Source organism: Columba livia, chromosome Z, assembly GCF_036013475.1.
Source record: "Columba livia isolate bColLiv1 breed racing homer chromosome Z, bColLiv1.pat.W.v2, whole genome shotgun sequence".
In the NCBI taxonomy this organism is placed as follows: Eukaryota; Metazoa; Chordata; class Aves; order Columbiformes; family Columbidae; genus Columba; species Columba livia.
Window position 1 is genome coordinate 34449701 of NC_088642.1, and position 16738 is coordinate 34466438.

At 39.1% G+C, this 16738-nt stretch overlaps 1 long non-coding RNA gene across 1 annotated transcript; it reads right to left on the reverse strand.

The window, feature by feature from the left end:
• Positions 1-1766: 1766 nt before the first annotated feature.
• Positions 1767-13911, reverse strand: LOC110361461 (uncharacterized). Its single transcript, XR_010469166.1, has 3 exons — positions 13709-13911; positions 11338-11372; positions 1767-3799 (listed from the first exon to the last, which is right to left on the reverse strand). It is a non-coding gene; the product is annotated as an uncharacterized LOC110361461 (long non-coding RNA).
• Between the last annotated feature and the right edge of the window lie 2827 nt (positions 13912-16738).

Genomic DNA, 16738 nt, shown 5'->3' on the forward strand with positions numbered 1-16738 from the left:
AATTTTGAGTCAACACTGGATCTGCCCTAGGTTGTTTCAAGTGATCTAGCAGCTGGAGAGGAGCCAAGCTCCGATGCTTGACTGCGACCTGGAAAGCTCAGGGCACATGAAAGACTGGGAGAAGATGCCTATTCTGATGATTAATATAGATCACATTTGTGTGAACTGTGGAAAACGTAAGATCAAAGCTGCAAGGAATGAAAAAGTAATTGTTAACAACTTATTTTTTAGATGTCCTGTATCCTAACCAGGATACTTGCTTGGTTAAACAGGGAACTGATGGGCAAACTCAAGTGGAAGAGGACAATTTAGAGATTGTGGAAGAATATAAGGCTGTTGTCAGAGGATGTAGGGAGGCAACTAGGAAAGCTAAGGTGTGCTTAGAATTAAACCTCTCAAGAGGGGTCTAGGACAACAGTAAGAGCTTCTTCAAATATATAGCAGATACAACTAACACTAGAGGCAACGTAGGCCCACTGATGAATGAGGTAGATGTCCTGGTGACAGAAGATACAGAGAAGTCAGGGCTACTGAATGCCTTCTTTGTCTCTGTCTACACTGCCGGAGGCTATCGTGAGGAGCCCAGTACTGCTGAGGCCCCAGAGGAAGTCAGGACAACGGAGGAGTTTGCCTCAGTTGATGAGGACTGGGTTAAGGTCCGATTAAGCCATCTGGACATCCATAAAATCCTGACGGGATGCACCCGTGAGTGCTGAGGGAGCTGGCTGAAGTCATTGCTAGGCCACTCTCCATCATCTTTGCCAAGTCTTGGGAAATGGGAGAGGTGCCTGAGGACTAGAGGAGAGCAAATGTCACCCCAGTCTTCAAAAAGGGCAAGAAGGTGGACCTGGGTAACTACACACCTGTCAGCCTCACCTCCATCCCTGGAAAGGTGATGGAACAACTTATCCTTGGTGCCATCTCAAGGCATATCAAGGACAAGAGGGTCATCAGGGGCAGTCAACATAGCTTCACCAAGGGGAAGTCATGTTTAACCAACCTCATAGCCTTTTATGAGAACATAACCAGGTGGATAGATGATGGTAAAGCAGTGGATGTGGTCTATCTTGAATTCAGTAAAGCATCTCACACAGTCTTGCACAGCATCCTCACAGCTAAACTGAGGAAGTGTGGTCTGGATGATCAGGTAGTGAAGCGAACTGTGAACTGGCTGAAGGAAAGAAGCCAGAGAGTCGTGATCAACGGGGCAGAGTCTAGCTGGAGTACCTCAAGGGTCGGTACTGGGACCAGTACTATTTGGTGTATTCATCAATGACTTGGATGAGGGAATAGAGTGCATTGTCAGCAAGTTTGCTGATGACACCAAGCTGGGAGGAATGGCTGACATGTCAGAAGGCTGTGCTGCCATCCAGCGAGACCTGGACAGGCTGGAGAGTTGGGCAGAGAAAAATATAATCAAATATAACAAGAGCAAGTGTAGAGTCTTGCATCTGGGTAGGAACAATCCCATGTTCCAGTATAAGTTGGGGAATGACCTATTAGAAAGCAGCATAGGGAAAAGGGACCTAGGGGTCCTGGTGGACCATGAGCCACCATTGTGGGGAGGAAGGCCAATGGCATCCTGGGGTGTATTGGAAGGGGGGTGGTTAGTAGGTCGAGAGAGGTTCTGCTCCGGCTCTACTCTGCCCTGGTGAGACCACACCTGGAATATTGTGCCTGGTTCTGGGCCCCTCAGTTCAAGAAGGACAGGGAACTGCTGAGGGGAGTCCAACACAGAGCCACAAAGATGATTAAGGGAGTGGAGCATCTCCCTTATGAGGAGAAGCTGAGGGAGCTGGGTCTCTATAGCTTGGAGGAGACTGAGGGGTGACCTCATTAATGTTTATAAATATGTAAAGGGTGAGTGTCACAAGGATGGAGCCAGGCTCTTCTCAGTGACAACCAATGGTAGGACAAGGGGTAATGGGTATAACCTGGAACACAAGAGGTTCCACTTAAATACGAGAAGAAACTTCTTAGTGAGGGTGACAGAATACTGGAACAGGCTGCCCAGGGAGGTTGTGGAGACTCCTTCTCACTCAAAACCCACCTGGACACATTTCTATGTAACCTCATCTAGGTGTTCCTGCTCTGGTAGGGGGGTTGAACTAGACAATCTTTCGTAGTCCCTTCCAATCCGACATTCTCTGATTCTGTGTGAATCTGTGTGATTAACCCCACACATGTGGGACAGTTTGAGCTCCATATAGATCTCTGGTGAAGTGGCTAATACAGGTTGAATGAGTCCTTTGACACCGGGGATTACCCAGCTGAGGGCCTGGGATGTGAACACAACCCTAAAGAAGCAATTCAGATAAGTATTCTGTAGCACCAGTTTTCTTCATGAGGAGGTTCTCTAGAGTGGTTAGGCTGCTGAAGTACCCATTTATCATTGAAATGATGTACTATTTGAGGTTATCTATATAATAGAATTACAATGCTGCTGTGCATTGGGACTCTTTATTGGGCTTTCTGGTTAAAAGAGTAACTGTATGAAATATAAACTTTAATATTCGAGCTATAAAAATTGTAAAATGTCCTTTCCTATCCTTGAGTTCATTAAGTCTCCAGAGAAACTTTCAAAGTTCCTTAGTTTATTTCAGCTTGGGTTTCTCATCTCAATCTCAAACAGCAAGAAATGAGACTTAATGACTTCAGAGGTCATGACATCTTTGTCACTTACAGTCTTGAGTTGGTGACCTTCTTCGTTATGACTTGAACTTCATTACTTGTTTATTGCCCAAACAATGAAATGTAAAATGTTATCTTTCTCACTTTCAAACTTATAAATACAGATTTTTTATTAATCATTATGAAATGAAGGCATAAGCTATTTAAGTATTTTATTGAAGTTCACAGTATAAAAGCATGCTATACTATAGGATGCTGTTTATAGTTTAGAACAATCCTGATTTCACAATCAAAACTAAACTCACTTTTCTCACAGTCCTTTCTGTTGGATAAGTGCATCAAGCTAGTGTATAATCTGACAGCCAGGTACCTGAATTAGAAAAGAAGCATACAGTAACTTCTCAAGTACTTAAAAACAAACAAAAAATCTTTTGAAAACTTCCTGGAGAAGGAGGCCTATCAAAAGGGCGCCTTACTTTATGTAATTCCTTCCCACCTCCCCACTTCCTTATTTAGATATTGGTAGACTGCACATCAGCAAAAGATTGGTGTTCAATAGTGGTTATAATATTAACAAGTAAAATATATTTTGCCTGTTTCCAGGTATTTTGGAGAGAGTTGTGTTTGGTAGTGTCCTGTGTCTCACTGGGGCTCTACATCATGTTGTTCACAAGCAGCAGTCAGCTATACTACTCTCTAGGCTCAAACGTTCAGTTACTTCTTTACTCAGAACACTCTGTCTCTTTGAAACAGCTGCCATAATTCTGTATTGAAACCCTTGGTAAAGTCGAGGTAAATTACATTCTTTATTCTTCACTTTTTCATAAAGCTGTGGCCAATTCATCTTTAAACCAGATTCATCAAGAACTGTATGCCCTTGGTGAATTAAGACTAGCTGTTCCCAATTGCCTTCTTGGCCTTTTGTGTTTGGAGATGGCTTCTGTGAGAACTTGTTTCCTGGTTTTCCTCATGACGGATGTTAAACTAAGACTGACTGGCCTGTGGTTTCCCAGGTCCGTCTCTAACATTTGTCTTTTTCCACTCCGTGGGATTTCTGCTGATCAAAGAACTCTTCAGAGATGATGGAGAATAGCCTTATGATGAATTGGTCAGTTCTGTTAACACCACTGGATGGATTCCGCAGGTGCATCTATTTGTAAACACAAGCCTAAAAATGTAGGAAAATGTACATTCTGTTTACTGTCCTCTGAAAGGCAAAAACATAAGCACCACTAATGTCAAAGTTTTAGCTATAGACAAGGAAGATTGTGTTTTCCACTACAGCTTTCCCTATTATCCTCCATATATGCAGGACAAACAAGCAAGATACTTCCTTCTTCACTGCCAGCCATTGCTCTGTTTGCATAATTCTGTATATCTTCAAAGGGACAGATGCTGAAAATATTCCAGTCTCATTATTTCCTTAATTTATTAGTCCAGTAATAATTTACGTTTCAACTTCCTCTCATTTTTTACCGATGATTATTCATGAGAAAGTCTTATGTCACTACTGATTTAGCCTCCTTTTCAACAGTGAAGCAAGCTTCATAAGGCTGTGGAACTTGTCCATGTTCAGTTACACATGCTAGCAGCAGCAGATAACACAGCCGTGTGTGTTTTGGACCCCAGATCCCACAGACTGAGCCACAGCTGGCTTTTTCTCTTCAGTGAGAAGAGCTGTTCAAGCTTTACACACCTTTGGACAAGAGAATGAGAACAGCGTTTCAGATGGCCAGGAATAGCTCCTGAAGGAGAAAAAGTATAACTGTCTGAATTTATTACAGTTGACTAGTTCCCTTATCAAGATATTTTTTATTTACTTGAACTGCAGTTGAAACTCTCAAGAGAAAGCAGGGTTTTAATAAGGACTACGTTTTATTTTAAAATAAGCTAATTAATGCAATAGCTTAATGGACTTTCCAACAGCTGGAAAAATGACATTTTAAAAACAGTGTGATTCCTAAAAGGATAAAATGCTTACGAGTAAAACTTTTTGGTAATATAATCTTCCAAGGGCTTCATTAATATATGGATAAACCTCCAGCTGGGTCTTTAGTCTTTGAAAATTGACTGAAACACAACTTATTAAAATATATAAAGTAGTGAAGGAGAGTGTTTTAAATAAGGTGCAAAAATTGTTAGTTTTTTTTTAATCACACGCTGAGCTTTAGGCGGAGATAAGTCTTACAATAAAGTGTTTCATAAACTGTTTTTGTATTTCCATAACTATTAATATCTCATATATAAAATTATATATATATCTTTTACTGAACAGATTGAATTAATATCTCCTTAAAAACTGTATAAGCTGTCTGGAGTTGTTCCTTTGTCTAGACCACTATTATCACTAGCTTCTCCTGCATAACAATCAGTAGAAAAAAGTCAAAAGCCCCAGATAATTCACATAATGACCTAGCTGTCTGTTACTGGTTTGAAACCCACATTTTAATCACATTTAAAGTTTGAAAGTGAGAGCCAATTTTCTAGTAACCATGGGTAAGCACTATTTTTCCTAACAGATAATAAAACAACCTGCTCTGCCTCTGCTGACTCTAAGGTCAGGCTTCCAACAGCCTGCCAGCATCATCATAAGGCTAAAGCTCATGGTAGAAATCCTGCACTGCTGCATTAAAAACAAACAAACAAACAAACAAACAAACAAACAAACAAACAAAAAATCAAACAAGCAAAACCACAAAAAAACAACCAACCAACCAAACAACAACAAAAAACCAAAACCTCAAAAATTGATTAGACAAGTGAATTTTTGAACCTGCAATGTTTCATCATAGCCAAATCCTCTTGATGTAAGTAAGCAAAAATATTTTTCTTTAAACTTGACTTAAACAGAAACCATTTCAACATTTCAATAAAGAAGTGAAACCAAACAGAAAGACTCCTCAAACCATAACAGTCTTGCAAATGATTGGGATTTGTCAGACTCCCAACATAATCCAGGATCTGTGGTCATGTCAAACTTAGGTGAATAACTTGGATAAACACCCACTATCCTCAAAATTTTAAAGATATTACCTGGAACAATAGGCTTATCTATTGTGATAAACTGATATAATAACTCAGCAAATACAATCTGACCCATTTAAATGTTAATCTTTTTTCTTTGGATATTTGAATGTGGAAAATAGTATTTATTCTTTTGAGACACTTCTGACATGGGATTAAATTCTGTATTTAAAACCAACCTATTTTTGATCTGTTTGTGAAAATGAAGTCCTTATCCCTCTACTTCATCAGTGACGAGGACTTTTTCCACTGCTTTGCCCAGATGACCATAAAACTCTTGGTTGCATGAACATGTATATCAAGTGTGAGTACGCGGCTGAGGAAAACATGTAGGCCGACTCAATGTGAGTGATAAAGCGTGATTCAACTTTATTGCCCGAGATAGCGTGCATTTATACCAAATACCATAATTATGCATACTTGTCTCTATCTAATAGGCTAAGCACTAAAAGGTTACATTTACTTACTCCACCTACTTGGGTTTAGCTAGCTATGTGCATCCCGCATTCTTCTGACTCTTATCTCTTCAAGGATATCCTGACCCTGCCTTAGTTAGTACTCTTCCATTCCCCCTTTCCCACGGCCCAACAGACAAGCTAACTAAGGCCTACTTATTAAAATGGGCTCTGCTCGTACAGTTGCTTGGTGGACTCATGTCCATGCTCCTTGAGCCAATCCCTGACAATCAAGGAGCTTTTAAAAAGAGTTAGGTTATAAATACGGGCATGCTGTTCATAAGGGAACAGTTTTCCTGTATATAAGCATCATGCCCAGGCATGAAACATCTTGTGAGATTAACACTGAGAAAAGTAAAAAAATATAATCTCAGCACTTATTACATTCTATCTCTCCATGTACTTAAGACATGTTCCTGAAGAATGTCGATATACATATATACTTGTATTTCAGGAATGCAGTGCCTTTTCAGGAAGCTATCATAACTCTTCTCCCCCCTATTTTTCTGCCATATGGTTATTTGTTTTGACAGCCTAGTGTCAGTCAAAGTGATCGTGTATGGCTGCCAAGTGATTGGCCCAGTGGCCGTGGTCAATACAATGCAGCCCTGACAGAGCCTTTGGTCCTCTCTTGATGCGAGTTCCTTCCCCTTGGCTGCTCTCTCCTACATGGCTTCCATGATTCCTACCAAATCTCCTGTCATGCAGGGACCTGCAGCATTTGCAGGTACTTCACAGGGGTACCAGCAAGGATGTAGGCTTTTATTCTGTTAGATAAAGGTCTGTAGCACAATGGAAGTGGGTCTGCTGTATGATGTTGCCCTGTTTGACCTGGGATCATCATTACTCAGACCAAAGCTCCTTAAAGACTCATTGAGGCTTTATCAGTAGGCCACTGCAACAGTTACCCTTAAAATTTCAAACACTGATTTTTAACTGACTTGCAAATCCCTACAAACTGTTCGATCCAAAAGAAATTTAATGGCTGTTATAATAATGGGACTGCTGAGACTGTGTTAGCATCTCCTTTCCCTTAACTGTAAGATTTCTTCACAAATAGATTGTGATTTTCTGTTTCATCCTTACCAAACATTTAAGCTGGTTGTTATCTGAGACATAAATTAGAACTCTATTAATTTATTCTTATTCTGCTGTATGTCTGTCTCTTAGGAATAAAATACGAATGTTAGTTTTATTTGAATACTTAAATTTTGGTTCATTCAGGCATTAAATACTCCAAAAAGTGAGTGACCTTCAAAACTGTTCATGTAGGAAAATTACTCTTTGCTTTTGTGCACACATATCAAGAGAAAATGAGTTGCTAATCTGGATTTCCTAGCATAATCACCCGCATCAAATATCTGGTTACGCTTTTTGGGTGATAGCTCTTCTACTTCCATTATTGAATGGCCAAATAACGTGACTTGTATTGAAAGAGAGAAAAAAAAGGACTGATTCCTCAGCTGCTGGAAATTGGATTGGATCCAGGAAAATAAATGCATATGCACTCACATGCACCAGTCAGAATGGGTCCCTAGTACCAGAGGAAGGAGAGAATAATATGATTTCACAGAGCCATTTACTGAATCATATTTTGGAGTAGCTGTTTGATTAGCATCAGTATCTATTTTATTTTTAGGTCAGAAATTATACAAAAGATTTGAACTGAAAATTTGAGAAGGTAAGATTATCTTATTGGAAGATGGGAAAAATGTGCACCTTGTTATCTAGAAAGCTGTGAAAAATAAAACAGCCAAAACTTTTATTGTCTAGCAATATTCAAGAATATTGTCATTGTTTTTCTTGCCTCTTGGAAATTTTTCAGCTACAAAAATATTTCACTTTCAAAGAAGAAAGTTATTTGTCACCATGTTTGTATATTCTGTGGATGATGACAAAATTAGCTAAGATGTTCTTATGTTCTGTACATATGTATAAAGTCAAACAGATTGCATATTTTTCTGTAATGGAATTAGGATTAATTTAATAAATGAGTGTTAGTAGTACTTCACATTTTTTGTAGATATTGTCACAGAAAGCATAGATTATGGCAGTACTTACAGTCTCTCTCTCTCTCCCTTTCCCTGCTTCCCTCTCATGGGTGGTGGACTTCTCTGGAAAACCATCTTGAAAGAGAGTTTTGTGGACCTGCTGTAAGGTCTGCTTAATGTTCAGAGTACCCAAACGCTTCTCACAAATGTGTTGGGACAATAGGAACTGTGTAACCAGAGCACTGAGGGATTTCTTGACCTCTTTATTTATTTGTTCCCATTGTAATAACCTGGTCATGTGTGGTTTTCATGACAATGTCCAGTATGTGATGACAGGGTTAGCTATATAAACAAGTTTTGCACACTTTTTTACCACTTGCTGAAAGGTGTCAGAGGAGCACAAAGAGAAAGAATGGTCTTCTACTTTACCAGGTCAGTCAAGACTTACAAACCATATTTGAATTGCTATTAAATTTACTTCTTAGTGAAGCCATGTTTCTGAAATGCATCATATGCATGTATATTTTGATGTAGATATGAAGAATCACTTTAAGAAATGACATACAAACATCTTATTGAATAGAACAAGTAATTGGAATCAAGTAACTGTTTCCAATAGTTTCCATCTATTTTGGATTTTACTAAGTTTAAACTAGTCACTCACAAATATATTAAAAAAAAAAAATCAAATCTAAGATAGGCTAAATGTCAACTGTATCCCTTTCTGAGTCAAGTACCAGTGGTCTTACTCTGTGCCTAACTGCAAATGAAATAGGCTCATCATAACCCCACCCTAAGATGAAAATGGTTATCATCACAAATACGCATGTAGTGTATTTTCTGGAAAATCTGAGAAACTTTTGAAGGCACACAGGAAACACATCCTGCCCTTTGCCTCAAACCAAACGCAAAACCACCAAAAAAACAAGATCACATAGAAGGTGCTTCAAAAGATGGACCCAATTTCAAAGCAGTGTATTTCATGATGGCAACATGTTACAGTTACAGAAGAATTTACTAACAGGGTCACCGTCTTCTAAATGGCTGAGTCTAGGGGCTGTTTGTGCACTGGGAGAAGCACCTGGTGGTAATAATTTTAAACTCTATGTCCCTCCCTTTCAAGTGGTAAAGAGTTCCATTCATGGGTGGTTCGTAGTTGCAGAGATACAGTGATTTCAAAATGGGTCCATCTTTTTGAAACACCCTGTATTTAATAGCTTATTTAACTTTATATTTAGCTTTAAAGAGGAAAAATATACTGAATGTAAACATAAGAAAATTACAGACAATGTATTTCTATAAGTTAAACTGACTTAAGCTTTTGCAGTATATAATACTGGACATGTTGCTAAAGCAAGTCAATTTTCTGTTGTTCTCTCCCCATCCTCTGTGGTTTCAGAAATGTTAAGCTGCTTCAGAAATACGCTTCATTCACACATTTTTATTGCATGCGCTCTGGTCTTTATTGTCCCAATTAAAAATTGAATGCATATGATAAACACTAGATAATTCAAATTGAGTTCTCCCTAAAAGACAAACTAGTTTCTTTGTGATTCAGTTATTAATCTTGCTGGCTTTCACAGATGAGCTCTGGAAAACCCTTTGCATTAAAATCATAAAGGTGCCTGTTCCTTTAAAAGAATCTCAAATCAAGGACAACTTGGAAAATCATGGTACATTTTGGTGGAATGGGACAGCAATTGCTGAAAGCTTTGTTCCACAGCGTATCACAGCCAGAACTCAAAGAAACTGGAAGCTGAATGGGAATGTTTGACACCTGACTTTTCTGTAAATTTCACAAAGAGGGTGATAAACTGCAGCAGGAGTGGATAAGAAAACATCTGAGATGTTTTTTAAACTCAATAACTATTATTTTCAACAGTTAGGGCCACCATTATATTGTCTTTCACTAAGAGGTGGTATGTGAACTGCATCAGTCACTTGCAGCACTTTCACAAACTACAAAAGGCTTCGATCAGTTTATTGGATTTTTGGATTACGCCTCCTTTAGGGTGTTTCTGTATAATTTCTGATGACTGCACAGAGCACAGATGTACATGTGGCCTGTGTACTAGGGAGCAAATTATAGATTAGATTCAAGTTCTTTACAAAATCTGCTTAAAGGTACAGATTCACACGAAGTAAGGGAACAGGTTTTTCTCTGTGTCTGATGTTGATTTGCAAAGCAGGCTGTGGACAGGTTCTTGAACAGACTTCTGACCAGCCTCCTGACTGCCCAAGCCAGCCCTGGTGGGACCTAATGACAAATTCTTATGCTGCAATACACCTGCAACATACCTTGTGAGGTATATGTTATTTTTAACACTATTAATTCCTTTTTCTGCCTGTCCTCCATAGACACTCATCTCACTACTTCCTCTTTGTCTGATGTTAAATACTAGAAAAAAATTTCCTGAGGAAGGAACATTTGAAAGCTACTGTGTCAATGGCTGTAGCTGAAATTCAGCAAAAAAATCTCACAAGAGAATTCATTCCTCATCTTTTAGTAGGGTTTTGAGTCTGGTAAGTGTGCTAATGATTTGTCCTTGTGGGCTGTGTCCTCATTGGCTATTCAGTTTAGAGTAGTAATGTAGTTTTGAAACAAATTTCCAAATGTTGCAACCTAGCATGTATTGGTTTAGCACAAATAGACTGGAGTCCTTCCGCAGAAAATTCTTTTAGAGAGGGCTTAGCATCACTGGGTCCAGTGCAGGGCAACAAAGATGATTAAGGGAGTGGAGCACCTCCTTTATGAAGAAAGGCTGAGGGAGCTGGGTCTCTTTAGTTTGGAGAAGAGGAGACTAAGGGGGGACCTCATTAATGTTTATAAATATATAAAGGGTGAGTGCCATGAGGATGGAGCCAGGCTCTTCTCGGTGGCAAACAAAGATAGGACAAGGGGTAATGGGATCAAGATGGAACACAAGAGGTTCCACTTAAATTTGAGAAAAAACTTCTTCTCAGTAAGGGTGCCAGAGCACTGGAACAGGCTGCCCAGGGAGGTTGTGGAGTCTCGTTCTCTGGAGACATTCAAAACCCACATGGACATGTTCCTGTGCGACCTCACTTAGGTGTTCCTGCTCCAGCAGGAGGATTGGACTAGATGATCTTTTGAGGTCCCTTCCAATCCCAAACATACTGTGATACTGTGATACTGTGACACTGTGATTTTCCTGTCCAAGCAGTAATGCTAAGCCCTCTCTAAATAAATGAAGAGCAATCACTCTCTGTCTTACCTTTATCAAAAGTGTCAAAGATGTTCATTCACAACCTGGAAATGATTAACAAAATAGTTGATATTAAGCTTTAAAGACAGTTGACCTGTAGCAGCTCTCAAAGCATGTGTGAGATAGACGTCTGTGACAGGAGAAGCAACCATCATCACTCCTGTGATGTGATTTTGCTACATTTTACCTCAGCTGGGAAGGTTCTAGATGGTATTTGCTGATATCATCTACCAAATCTTATCTTGCTTAAAGGGGACAATCTGAGCTTGTTTGACTTATGAGAAAATAATGCCTATGGTGTGAAAATAGAGAATATATAAATTTAACTAAGTTAACATAGTGGCTGTTTAGGAGGTAATCTTTTAGAAAATTCTTCTTGCTATGACAACACTGCTTTGCCCTAGAAAATATGTCTGGGATATAGCCTACCAAGTTTAAAAGAGTTTTCACATGTACCATGATGACAATACATACTAAGACTGTAATTGCTTCAGGGCTTTCCAGAACTCCTAGGGAAAATAATACTTCATTGAATTAATACTTCACTGAAAATCTCCCTTCCAGTGAAGTAGGTCCACTGACACAAAACAAATACAGATATTCTGCAGTCATGTATGGGGTGTGCAAGAACATTAGGAGAGGTGCACTTTCAGTTGCTGTCAGCATCTTATCAGCTGCTTGGAATAAAAGAGACATCCTGCTAGATTGTGATCTCCTTTCCATTTCCAACTTATAGAATCCTGGATTTTCCTTTTTCCTTGTTAAAACACAAACTGTATGAGAGATAAATCAGCTGAAAAAAAATTTGCAGGCAATATGTAAAAAGGTAACACATAACTGGTTACTGCATTGACAGAAATGTATGAAATTTGCCTTACGAAATTCATTCAAAATATATCCAGGTTTTCCACATATAAGACTTCTTTTTCAATTGGGGATGAAAATCAGAAAACTGAGCCAAAGCCAGAGTGATTTCTTTGTTTTGAATGGGAACTCTGCTAAAATGCATTTACTTTTTACTTACCTAGGATTGATAACATGAAGAGTTCTTTCAGGTCCAATGTAAAGACAATGAAAGTACAGAGGGGTAGGAGATTATTTTTGCAAGAATATGTTTGATGTACTCTTGGTTTAAAATAAGAAAATGCATTCAATTTCACAAATAGCTACTTATCCAGGTTTATCACTTTATATATGTTCTTTTGAGGACTCACATATTTGTATAAATCATCTAGGCAGCATTACTATTTTTAGAGAATAATCAAATATTAATAACACAGCTGATGAGATACTCATGCTCCCTTAGGTGTCTCACAGGATCCACGGGAGACTTGCAAGGTCCAAATTAGTCACCATCCATAAAGACTCCCTACTGCAAAGTTATTTAAGTACTTGCAAGATTTAACAAAAGCAAAACAAAATCATATTTTTCCCTCAAATAATGGAAAAACATCAAGGTCTACAGGGGGCACAGGTCTGCTTAGACCCATGGCCCAGATTCTCACAATATGTTTGCGGTAATTAGGATATCTTATTAAAACTAATTCCCCTCCAGATCTCCCACAGAAATCCTACAAGCAACAACTGTAGCCTTGCCAAAGTAAATTTCTAAATCATATCATTCTCTGTTGGGCAAGTCTCTACAGATATTATCTGAACAGTGTTGAAGAATCATACAAATGAAATAAAAATGTGTTAATACTTTAAAGCTCATTGGGTTCAGATACCACCCACTTCAGTTTCTCACTTGTTTCTCAAACACCTCCTTCAGACTCTGGCATGCTTTCTCAATATTTCTTATCTGCAATGATATATTGAGTTTTACAGATTCCCCTTCTTTAATTGCCAGCTTTCCCATATTTATTTTTTAATTATTTCTTGTATGTAGATCTTCCATTTTGCCAGATTGACTTTTGTTTAATGGATCTTTTCCTGCTGCTTCATCTGTCTGTTGCATTTCTTTTGTGATAGCATAACACGGAGGTGAGTTTAGAGATACTTGTGTACACTGATAGAGAGCTTGAATGGCGGCATACCATCACCCGGTCAACCACAAAAGGAGCTGTAGAGGACTGCTGATGGGTCCCCATCCCGCTGACGCCCAGCTAGCCTGGGAACAGGGTACACTGCAGTTCATTAATACCCCGGCAAGTATTGGCACTTCAAGAGCCCCAATCCCAGCAGATTGAATTGGACCACAGTATCACTGTAGGCCTTGCCCAGATTCTGTCTGGAGTAATCATTAAAGTAACAGTCCCTGCTATCATACTTACCAAGCCAAAATCCTTCAACACAAGACACATATATGAGTGATGTGAATATATCTCATCCTCACAACTCCTGTACTCCTTGGATAACAGGACAGCCCAACAGTGCTCACCTGAGGATCAATGCATTCCCAGGGGGTACCTTCCAAACTTTGGTAAGTGGTCTTCATTCCCCACTCTTCCTAAAAGTCCAGTCTTACAAAGGGAAGGAGATAAGACAGTTTTTAAGCCTTGAGTTAACTTTTCTCCCCATTCACCTCTTCTTCTGGTTCTCTAATGTGACACTTCACGTGTCTGTTCTCCAATATAAAATCTTTTCCACCAGTACCAGTAACTGCAGCCAGCAACATTCTGGATCGTGTCCAGTTTAAAATTAATAAATGCTCTATTTGTTTTCAGTCTGTCTGTCTGATTTCCTTTGATTTTAATCCTGTCCATTGATCCATGGAGAACTCATCACACCTGCTGTTGCACATGCCCGCTCTGTCTGTGCTCTGCCAGCTTCAGCAAATTACTGCAAATTACTCTAATCCCTCAGAATGCCTTCATTTTTTCCAAGGAGATGGAAATTATTTTGGATTGAACTATTGTTGTCCCTTTTTTCTGATGTAAAACTTAACTCTGCCTGTCTGCTGTCCACTACCAATTTCCTTTCTTGCAGCATTTTTGGGATGTCATCTTAATCAATGTCGCAATACAGTCACCTTCCACTGACTTCTGTTTGTGCTGAGTGGCTTTTCACTGAAAAACTAATTGCTTTGTTGAGGTTTAATTCTGGTTCCTGCAGAAGTCAGTATTTGAAACTGTTTGTTCAATTTGGACTGTTGTGAAATCAGCTCAGGTTCAAGGATTTTTTTTTCTCCCCTGCCTCTTCTCACCCTCTCTGCACCTCCCAGCTTTTCAATTCCTTGCCTAAGCAAGCAGGCCCCAGCTTTGATTACTTAAACCAATGATCAAATGCTGCCACAGTCACAGTGGTGGATATTTCTCTGTGTCCACAGAGGCACTCTGACTATTTTGGTTAGATGCTTTTGGGAACATGCAGCCAATGGTCCCTACAGCTGTAGCTTGGTACACACAGAGGACAAACACAAACTCCAAGGATGACTGAAGTAGCAAAACCAGTAGGTACAATTATATTTGCATTCAAAACAATATAAGCTAAGTTTAACTTCAGCTGCTTACTGAAGTCTCCAGGGTACAAACAGAAGAATCTTTGTAAAACAATGTGTAACTATACTTGCAGATTTTTTAAAAGAAGAATGATGAACATCCTTTTTTGTGTGTGTGTTTTAGCATGTTTGGAGACCACAGAATTTCAATAATAGTACTACAACAACAAATATAACTTCACATAACTTTGAATACTGTTTGACTGGATTAATTCTTTGACTTGAAGCTCATTCCTTGTCTATATAATGTTTTGAGGCAGATAATGGAAATTATATTCATGGACAGAATCCTGTCTTTGTTAGATACTGTGAATAGTAAAAAATATACTTTGCCCTAAATGGCTCTCATCATCTCATGAGACAACAACTCAATAGACACAGAAGAGAAGCACAGGTCTCGGTGAGTAAGCAACTGTTTCAGTGCAATGAGAACATATTAATTGAAGCAAACTACTTGCACTTTGAAAACCAGAAAGTTGGTCTGGGTAATCTTGTAAGATTAATTCTGGTACTTGAAGTGGAATGCAAAGAAGATTGAGACTCCTAATACACTATAACACTTTCAGTTTCATACTTTCAAGAGGAAAAAAAGGGCAAAAAAAAGGGAGTGGAAGTCCCTGGCTAGGATGAAGGCTAGGGATAAGATTCCTGCTAGGACCAAGCTGGCTTTCCATTCCTATCTGGTACATAATGTTACAGTTGTCTATAAACTCTCTCAGTTCATCTTTTTTTCCCTTCTGATTCTGTCTGCAACTATGCTATTTGGCAGCTCCTCTTTCACGTATTTTACATAAACAGTCAGAAAATATAAAGTCACTGTGGGGAAAGGGAAAGACTGTATCACCTCAGTATCTCTCATCTCTCGCCTTTTTCAGTGATGTAGCTGGAATCACTGACTGCCCTATTTGCCTTCAGTACAGCAGCACACAGTTCCTAGCGAAGACCCTTAATGGGTCAGACCATTAGAGTGCACAACTCTGTGCACTCAAGCATGCATCTCTCATACTAATTGTGTCCAATCAAATAACAAGATCAGTACAGACTCTAAATCATTTAGGCTTGTTAAAATGCCACTGCTAAGGCTCTTTGTGCCATTTTCAGGATGTAACTGCTTCGTGCTGTGATGTGCTCTAGATAGAAAGCAAGTAGCAGAGGAAAAATATAAAATTCCCTTTCCATGTTTGTAGAAAAAAATAATCTTTTGTTTCATTACCAATTTGCTAGATTTCATCCCTGTCATATACTCTAGCTTTTTTTTTTTTTTTTTTTTTCTTAAAGTGAGCAGCTTTGGCCTACGGTTTTGAGTTTTTGCCTTTTTTTTTTTTTTCTTCTTCTTTCTGTTGCTCTATTCAGAGAGCTGCAGCACTGACTAGCTGCTAAGGGAGATGACTGTGTACATGAAACACACAGTGTGCTCAATGTGTATGTTGTACAGATGCAGAAAACTGACCTACTCTCTTCCTCTAAACCACCTCAGCTTCCTGTAAACGTCAGAAACCTTATAGTCCCGTATCACAACAGCAGTTCAATGTGTTTAAATCCTTTTATGATTAAATTCCAATATATGATATTATCTCTACAATTTATTTTTTTAACAATAACTTCTCCCCCAGTGAATAAATCCACCTCCGTGCCACGTTGCCTTTAGGAGCCGTGTGTCTGCACCTCTGAAACACCAGGTCATGTCAGGTAGCACAAGGGCTGAGCAGTGACCTTAAGCAGAAAGAAACTCCATTACCTTCTCAGCAGGCTTCCTGCGATTACTGCAGGCTAGGGTTCAAGTGCATTAACAGAGAATAGAGGAAAGCTAACAGCTGAATGTTAAAGTGCTTCTAGCACTTTTCCCCCCTTTTCGTGCTAATTCGAATAGCTGAAGGGATAGACACCGTTATACTTCCATTAGACAGGCTGCATTTGATTAAAATGTCATGTATGCTGTGTATTATCTACTAGGTTACTTCAGAAAGTGCT